Source organism: Moschus berezovskii, chromosome 14, assembly GCF_049115385.1.
Source record: "Moschus berezovskii isolate FMDL1 chromosome 14, NW_MosBer_1.0, whole genome shotgun sequence".
NCBI lineage: Eukaryota > Metazoa > Chordata > Mammalia > Artiodactyla > Moschidae > Moschus > Moschus berezovskii.
The window spans coordinates 4,008,050-4,017,630 of record NC_142473.1 but is presented as its reverse complement, the minus strand read 5'-3'; the positions used below and the strand labels follow the sequence as shown (position 1 = coordinate 4,017,630).

At 38.0% G+C, this 9,581-nt stretch overlaps 2 pseudogenes; both read left to right on the top strand.

Annotated features, from left to right (window-relative positions):
* The first annotated feature begins 697 nt into the window (after window positions 1-697).
* On the top strand, window positions 698-1,689 carry LOC129553520 (olfactory receptor 5D14-like; annotated as a pseudogene).
* Window positions 1,690-8,228: 6,539 nt separating this feature from the next.
* On the top strand, window positions 8,229-9,134 carry LOC129553519 (olfactory receptor 5L2-like; annotated as a pseudogene).
* Window positions 9,135-9,581: the final 447 nt, after the last annotated feature.

The following is a 9,581-nucleotide window of genomic DNA, read 5'->3' as shown; positions in this document are numbered from 1 at the left end:
AAGTAAACTTCCAATTCTAGACATCATTATACATATATATATATTATATAAATATATATAACATAAATCCTGATAAATTGTACACTGCACTTACAATTCAAGTCATCGTCCTCCTCAGCAGTGAAGCTGTCCCAGGAGAGAAGTATCCTTTACTGAACAAAACATGCTAAAATGGGATTGTTATGCTCTCTTCTTAGATGTCTTTATTATTTTTCTTCATACTTAGAAGACAAACATATCCTCTTAAAGACTTTAATTGATTTGTGTATTCAAGCAAAATACAGTAACAATAGGTATTGTTCTTTGAGGCAAACATTTCACATTTTTCTTAGACACTTTCACTCGCTTATGCACTCATGTGCAAATACTTTCTATCAGTGATGTGCATACTATGCTACTAGCTAATGAGTGAATGTACTCACTTCAATGTGTTAAGTATTCCTTAGGAAAATACCAGTTGCAACGGATATGCAAAAACAGTTCAGAGACTCAGTTTGGATTGGTAGGTAGATCCATTCACAGTAGTTATCTAAATAAGGAATCTCGTAAATGGACAAAGTTAGAAATAATTACTTCCTTCATTTTATTTTGTCCATCATAGAAAGTCATAATATGATTTTCACTTATTTCTGTAAATCTCCTCTTTGTCAAGAAAAACTCCCTTCTCCTATCCCTTCTTTTCAAAGGCATCATAGTGATGACTGCAAGAAATCTGAGTCTGGAGACAACGTTTTCCCTCCTGGGTTTCGCAGATTACCCAGAGCTTCAGAGTCCTCTCTTCCTCATGTTTCTGATCATGTACATTATCACCATGGTAGGAAATCTGGGCATGATGGTAATCATCAAAATTAACCCTAAGTTTCACACCCCCATGTACTTTTTCCTTGGTCATCTTTCTTTTGTTGATTTTTGTTAGTCTTCCATTGTTACTCCCAAGCAACTCGAGAACTTGGTCATGGCCGATAAGAGCATCTTCTACACTAGCTTCATGCTGCAGTACTTCCTGTCCTGCGCTGCTGTGGTGACTGAGATATCCCTGCTGGCAGTGATGGCCTATGACTGCTTCGTGGCCATCTGTAACCCTCTGCTTTACACAGTGGTCATATCACAGAGGTTGTGTGCCCTTCTGGTGGCTGTGTCATATCTCTGGGGCATGTTTGGCCCATTGGTACTCCTTTGCTATGCCCTCCAATTAAACTTTTCTGGACATAGGTGATCAGCCACTTTTTCTGTGAATACATTGCTCTCATTGCTGTCTCAAGCTCCAATACACACATCCCCCACCTGCTGCTTTTTGACTTCGCCACTTTCAATGAGGTGAGTACACTTCTGATCATCCTCACTTCCTATGTCTTTATTTTTGTCACTGTGCTAAACATCTGTTCTGCCAGTGGACGTTGCAAAGCTTTCTCCACCTGTGCGTCTCACCTGACTGCCATTACCATCTTCCACAGGACCATCCTTTCTCTCTACTGTTTGCCCAATTCCAAGAACTCTCGACAAACCATCAAGGTGGCCTCTGTGTTCTACACAGTGGTCAACCGCATGCTGAATCCTCTGATCTACAGCCTGAGGAATAAAGATGTGAAGGATTCCTTCTGAAAATTAATAGATAAAAGCATCATTTCACTGAACCAATATCCAAAGACGTCTTCAATCTCCATTAACAATGGGGAAAGTGTCTTATGAGATGTGTAGCATATATTTATATGAGGTTTTTATAGATGGCCCTTGGACCACAAGGAGATCCAACCAGTCGATTCTAAAGGAGATCAGTCCTGGGTGTTTGTTGGAAGGACTGATGCTAAAGCTGAAACCGATACTTTGGTCACCTCATGCAAAGAGTTCACTCACTGGAGAAGACTCTGATGCTGGGAGGGATTGAGGGCGGGAGGAGAAGGGGAGGACGGAGAACCTGGCGTGCTGTGATTCATGGGGTCGCAAAGAGTCGGACACGACTGAGCAACTGATCTGAACTGAACTGAAGAGATTAATCTATTAAACTGTCCCTCTTAAATATAAATTATTGAAAAAGGAGCTTTCTTTCTTTCAGTAGTACATAAAATAGTTCTGGATAAGTCTGTAACAAATATTTGTTTAAAAATTAATGAATAAATGAATGAGCAATTATAAATCCTCATTATATGCTTAGTATTATGTATTGGTTATTATTTATTGCTATTCTCTTCCACACAGAATAAATTTGAGTAAAACAATCAAATTTATTTTATTTGTAAAATTTTATTTATTTATTTTATTTTATTGGAGGCAAGTTACCTTACATTAATATATTGGTTGGTTTTGCATACATTGACACAAATCTGCCCCTGGTGTGTTCCCTTTCTTGAACCCCCCTCCCACCTCCCTCTTCCCCATATCCTCCCCCCAGGTCATCCCCGTGCACCAGCCCCAAGCATCCTGTATCATGAATCGAACCTGGACAGGTGATTCATTCTACATATGATAATATACAAGTTACAATGCCATTCTCCCAAATCATCCCACCTTCACCCTCTCCCACAGAGTCCCAAAGACTGTTCTATACACTTATTTCTCTTTTGCAGTCTCGTATACAGGGTTAAGGTTACCATCTTTCTAAATTCCATATATATGCGTTAGTATACTGTATTGATGTTTTTCTTTCTGGCTTCCTTCACTCTGTATAATAGGCTCCAATTTCATCCGCCTCATTAGAACTGATTCAAATGCATTCTTTTTGATGGACGAAAAATACTCCATTGTGTATATGTACCAAAGCTTTCTTATCCATTCATCTGCAGATGGATATCTAGGTTGATTCCACATCCTGGCTATTATAAACAGTGCTGTAATGACAATTGGAGTACATGTGTCTCTTTCAATTCTGGTTTCCTCGGTGTGTATGCCCAGGAGTGCGATTGCTGGATCATGTGGCAGTTATATTTCCATTTTTTTGAGGGTTCTCCACACTGTTCTCCATAGTGGCTGTACTAGTTTGCATTCCCACCAACAGTTGAAGAGGGTTCCTTTCTCTCCACACCCTCTCCAGCATTTATTGCATATAGACTTTTGGATAGCAGCCATTCTGACTGGTGTGAAATGGTATCTCATTGTGGTTTTAATTTGCATTTCTCTGATTGTGAGGGATGATGAGCATTTTTTCATGTGTTTGTTAGCCATCTTTATGTCTTCTTTGGAGAAATGTCTGTTTAGTTCTTTGGCCCATTTTTTGATTGGGTCATTTATTTTTCTGGAATTGAGCTGCAGGAGCTGCTTGTATATTTTGGAAATTAATCCTTTAACAGTTGCTTCATTTGCTATTATTTTCTCCCATTCTGAAGGCTGTCTTTCACCTTGCTTATAGTTTCCTTTGCTGTGCAGAAGCTTTTGATTTTAATTAGGTCCCATTTGTTTATTTTTGCTTTTATTTCCAATATTCTGGGAGGTGGTTCTTGGAGGATCCTGCTGTGATTTAGTCAGAGAGTGTTTTGCCTACGTTCTCCTCTATGAGTTTTATAGTTTCTGGTCTTACATTTAGCTCTCTAACCCATTTTGAGTTTATTTTGGTGTATGGTGTTAGGAAGTGTTCTAGTTTCATTCTTTTACAAGTGGCTGACCAGTTTTCCCAGCACCGCTTGTTAAAGAGACTGTCTTTTCTCCATTTTATATTCTTGCCTCCTTTGTCAAAGATAAGGTGTCCATAGGTGCGTGGATTTATCTCTGGGCTTTCTATTTTGTTCCATTGATCTATATTTTTGTCTTTATGCCAGTACCATACTGTCTTGATGACTGCGGCTTTGTAGTAGAGCCTGAAGTCCCGCAGGCTAATTCCTCCAGTTCCATTCTTCTTCTTCAAAATTGCTTTGGCTATTTGAAGTTTTTTCTATTTCCATACAAATTGTGAGATTATTTGTTCTAGCTCTGTGAAAAATATCAGTGGTAGCTTGATAGGGATTGCATTGAATGTATAAATTACTTTGGGTTGTATATCATTTTTACAATATTTATTCTTCCAATCCACGAACACGGTATATTTCTCCATCTATTAGTGTCTTCTTTGATTACTTTCACTAGTGTTTTATAGTTTTCTATGTACAAGTCTTTTGTTTTCTTAGGTAGATATATTCCTAAGTATTTAATTCTTTTCGTTGCAACAGTGAATGGAATAGTTTCCTTGATTTCTCTTTCTATTTGCTCATTATTAGTATATAGGAATGCAAGGGATTTCTGTGTGTTGATTTTATATCCTGCAACTTTACTGTATTCACTGATTAGCTCTAGTAGTTTTCTGGTAGAGTCTTTACGGTTTTCTGTGTAGAGGATCATGTCATCGGCGAATAGTGAAAGTTTTGCCTCTTCTTTTCCAATTTATATTCCTTTTATGTCTTTTTCTGCTCTGATTGCTGCTGCCAAAACTTCCAGAACTATGTTGAATAGTAGTGGTGAGAGTGGGCACACGTGTCTTGTTCCTGACTTTAGGGGAAATGCTTTCAGTTTTTCACCATTGAGGATAATGTTTGCTGTGGGTTTGTCATATATAGCTTTTATTATGAAATTTAAAAGCTATAAAATTTAACATATTGTTTACTTTGTTGCACCTTTCTAATATTCTTCTAAAATGTTATTGTTTTATGTTGCTTATATACAGTTCGTTGAATAGAACTGCATATTTATATTACTCAATTCATGACTAATGACTATAAAATAAATTTTAATAAATTTTTATGTTTAAATAAATTATTTAAAGCTCTTGCCATGTCTTGCTTGAAATGAACAGATATGCAAAGCAGCTTTCCTCTGAATGTGTTGTCCAGAACAATAAAGATTCACTGACAATGATGATCTTTATAGATTTTGGTTTTGTGTTTTTGTCATGAGATTCCCTTTTTCAGATAATACATTTTGTGAAAACAAGTTTAGGGAGTATTAATAATTTCAAACTAATTTCAGTCTATTAATATCTGATTTCAAAACATCACTGTATTGGCTAAATCAAATGTAATGCCATAATTTTCATAAACATAAATATATATATATATACATAATTATATTATATCTACACTTACACATGTGTCAGAGAGAAATAAGAAGTCAAACCACAGATTTAAATAGTCTCCCTTAAAACACAGTTTAGGCTTCCTGGAAATAATATTCCAAAGTGTTCTTGTGTTTCAGGATTTGGAAATTTCTTTTTGCTTTTCTAATTGAAATAGTTCACAGAGAATTATGTGAATGGAAAAGAGGACTCTTTGCTTTTGAAAAAAATGACAGAAAAGGAATAGTGAGAGTGCCCGTAGAAAGAAGATACAGAAACACTCCTCAAACTCAGGACTTTATCAGATGGATCAATTTACAGAAGGCCATATAAATTGTCAAGAATTTGGAAACCAATTACCTATAACTAATTGTATTCAAGGAATTCTTGAAATATTTTGTATATCCAAAGACACAAACCACAGCCTGTCCTTTGAACACTGATGGTTTAGGAAGACATCATTCATATAGTTAGAGAAGGAGCAGACCTGGGAGAGGTCCTTCAGGCAAATGCATTAAATGATCTCTGTATTGAGCAGGAGGGATGCCATTCAGAACTGTGCAGGAGCTCTGCTCTTGAGCACAGGGTCACATGGATTGCAGAAACCCAAATGCAGCATGCAGGCTCATCCTATCAGGGATTCCACTTATGATTTTGTGCAAATGACAGCTGTCTTTGCCTCAGTCACCTTATTAGTAAAGGTGCATAAGTGTACTTACCTAACTTATTTTAATAAAAATCAAATGTGTTAATAGTTGTATTCAGAACATGCAAAGTATGTGTGATCAGCTATTATTCTTCTCTGGAAAGGAGTCTCAATATTCTTACCTTTCTCTGATATTTGGCAAAATTCTGGTGTGACTTCAGACACTAAACCCTCTAGGAAGAAGATTTTATATGTGACAGGAAAAGTTTAGAATTCCTATTATATTTCATAATGACAGTGTAGGTCTTGGTGAACAGAGCAATGTTAGAATGTAGCCTACGGTGGTCTGCAGTTAATCATGACCTCTGGAGTGAATCATGTTTGATCATATTGATAATAGCATGTACCCATTTGGGATAGTTTTACCCCTGTTTTATCTCATAAAACTCATTAGTTATTTGAGTCCCAAGATGATGTTGCTTTCTTGATATTCTGCTGAGGGCCTACAGAGAGCAATGATTGGTTTCAGAAGCTTAAGGAATATGGGCCCCGGAGACAGACAAAAATAAAAACATAGATTCTGTATCATTTTGCCACATAGCACCTTCAGAAACCAAAGAAGCAATGTGTATCCCTCAGGTTGGTTGGTTGACACAATGACACTCTGACTTGGGGGGAGTTAGAGAGCAGTGGTACTGATTTATTTTTAAGCTTCTGTATTTATTTCTCTCTTAGAGGGTGTTTTAAGAAATGTCCTGTTGCAGACACTCTTTATGAAAGTATTTAAAGTTTTGGAGGAACAATCTCAAAGAGAAATGATAGCAATGTAATCTGCAAAACCAAATATCTTGTAATAGCTATTAGTGTAAAAGGAAAACGAATGTGAATGGAGTGAGAGGAATGCTTGATTTCTCCCACCTTCGCACTTCCTCCTATGTCACATTAACACCCTCTGGGGAACCTGGGCAAGACTGCAGGGAGATTCTCCGGACAGCCACTCAGAGGCCGAGAGTGGCAGTGCGGGGTCCTCAGGGCTTTTTTGTTGTTGTTGTTGTTCTTTAGACACTCAGTTGTGTCTGAGCCTTTTGAGGCCCCCTGGACTATAGCCCTCCAAACCCCTTTGTCCATGGGAGTTCCCAGGCAAGAATAAGGAAGTGGGTTGCCATTTCCTCCCCCAGGAGATTTTCCTGGCCCAGAGATTGGACATGCGTCTTCATGTCTTCTGCATTGCAGGCAGATTCTTTACTGCTGAGCCACCAGTGAAGTCCCAGAACTGTTTGTGGAAGAACAGAAACATGAGGCCAACCTCTGAAGTAGACACGAGAGGAGCAGAGGTGTCTCTCCATAGCAGGTTTCTTATCCCTGGTACAAATGACATTCTGAGTTTTAGTCCAGAGCCTCTTTCATCCAGGATAAAGAAACTCATGCCTCTAAACATTTAAAATTACCAAGGGGCAGAAGGGAGAGGAAATGAGCATGTTCTTATCCTCTGTTGGCATTTTCCATGGATCACATGCTTTATCTTTTCCTTAAAAAATCCCACCTTACTTCTCCAATGCAACCCATAACAAGAGTCTCCATTGCTTTTTCTTTGTAAAAAATTGTTATAAAATAGTTATATTTCATTGATGTTGTAATGATTAGATATATGATGAAATTTATTTACATGTATAATATTTTATCTGTACAATCTGGCTTAGTATTTGTCATTGGCCACTTTTCATGGTCATTAATAAAGTCTTCAACAATTCTTCAGAAAGCTGCATAGTTTATATATGTATATATATATATATATGAAAAACAATGGATATATAGTATAAATATGAAACTCTAACATATATATATGTCACTCAATTGTGTACAACTGTTAGCAACTCCATGGACTGTAACCCTACAGGCTCCTCTGCTCATGGAATACTCTAGGCAAGAATACTGGAAAGGGTAGCCATTCCCTTCTCCAGGGGATCTTTACAACTCAGAGATTGAACCTGGACCTCCCACATTGCAGGCAGATTCTCTACCATCTGATCCACCAGGGAAGTCCTGTATATAATTGTATACCATAACTTTGATTACTTCTTTGATATTTACACCTTATTTCTAAGTTTTGCTTTCATAAATAATGGTGCAATGCAGCAGCAAGCATTTCTGTTAATTTCATATTCACATCTTTGTTGTCCCTGGTGGCTCAGATGGCAAAGGGTCTGCTTGCAATGTGGGAGAGCCAGTTTAGATCTCTGACTGGAGAAGATTCCCTGGAGAAGGAAATGGCAACTCATTTCAATATTCTTTCCTGGAGAATCCCATAGACAGAAAGTCTCATCCTTGGGGTGGCAGATTATGACTGAGCTACTAACACTTTCTCTTTCTTTGTTTAGAACTTCAAATAAATCTAAAGCATTGAATTTGCATAGTGAATTGTATAGTGTAATTAACAAAATCACTGCACTAACTTTATAGGACAGTATGCATTATCATGTCTGTTTTAAGAGAGGCAAAACTGAATCAAGGATGATATAATGCACAATAACTATTATTATTTTACTCCATAATCAGTAAATTAGGATCATGGAAAAGGAAAACTGCACTGCTGTGACAGACTTCTTTCTCCTTGGATTCTCAGATGCCTCTGAGCTCAGAGTCTTCCTCTTCCTGCTGTTTCTTTCCATCTATGGAGTCACAGTTTTGGGAAACCTGGGCATGATTGCCCTCATTCAGGTCAGTTCTGGACTCCATACTCCCATGCACTTTTTCCTCAGCCACTTGTCCTTGTGCATTTCTGTTACTCCAAGACCATCACACCGAAGATGCTAGCTAACATCTTAAATGAAGACAAAGCCATTTCCTTCCTGGGATGTGCAGTTCTACCTGTTTTGCACATTTGGGGTAACTGAGGTCATTCTGCTGGCAGTGATGGCCTATGACCGCTTTGTGGCCATCTGTGACCCTCTGCTCTACACAGTCACCATGTCCCGAAATCTCTGCCTGGAGTTTTTGTCTTGTTGCTACCTCAGTGGTGCTATGTGTTTAGCTCTTCAGATCCCATCCTACAGATTGAATGTGATCAACCACTTCCTTTGTGATATCCCCCCTCTTTGTCTCTTGCTTGCTCTGATGTCACTGTGAATCAATTGGTGCTATACTCTAGCCATTTTTTATGAGATCATCACCATCATGGTCATCCTCATGTCCTACTTGTTTATTCTCATCACCATCCTGAGGATGCACTCTGCAGACCAAAGGTGCAAACTTATTTCCATCTGTACCTCCCACCTCACAGCCATCGCTGTCTTACAGGGAGCTCCTTTTCATTTATTGCCGGCCCCACTCTGGCAACAGTATGGGTGTTGATAAAGTGACCACAGTGTTCTACACTGAGTGATCCCCATGCTGAACCCCCTGATCTATAGTCTGAGGAACAAGGATGTGAAAGAAGTGCTCAGAAAGGTGGTGAGCTCCAAAATATTATCCTAGAGAATATTTGCCTAGAAGGACTCAGGGTTCCAAATTGGAGGCAGGTGAAAGGGTGACGATATTGGAAAGGGTGAACAGAAGTGGGTAGCTATGAATGAGTCTTTTTGACTCACTTATCTTTGTACCTTGTATCCTGTCAATTTGAGTTGAGCATACATCAATATTTGCAGCCTGCTTCTTTGCTCTTATTCAATCTAAAATTCTTTAAATGGTTCTGAGCAATGGACTGTTAAAACACACATTTAGTTTGCTGTAAAACTTTCTTAAGTTTATTAAAGAACTCACATTTTATTTCTCTATCCATTATGGAACCTATAATTTATTTCAAAATTGAATGGCTGTTATTTTGCAATAAAGAGCACATGTTTGATTTTTTACACAAATTAGCATATTCTGAAATTCTATTCCAGTCCAGTAGCTTGTTTAATTCCTTTAGAGTTTTTTGAT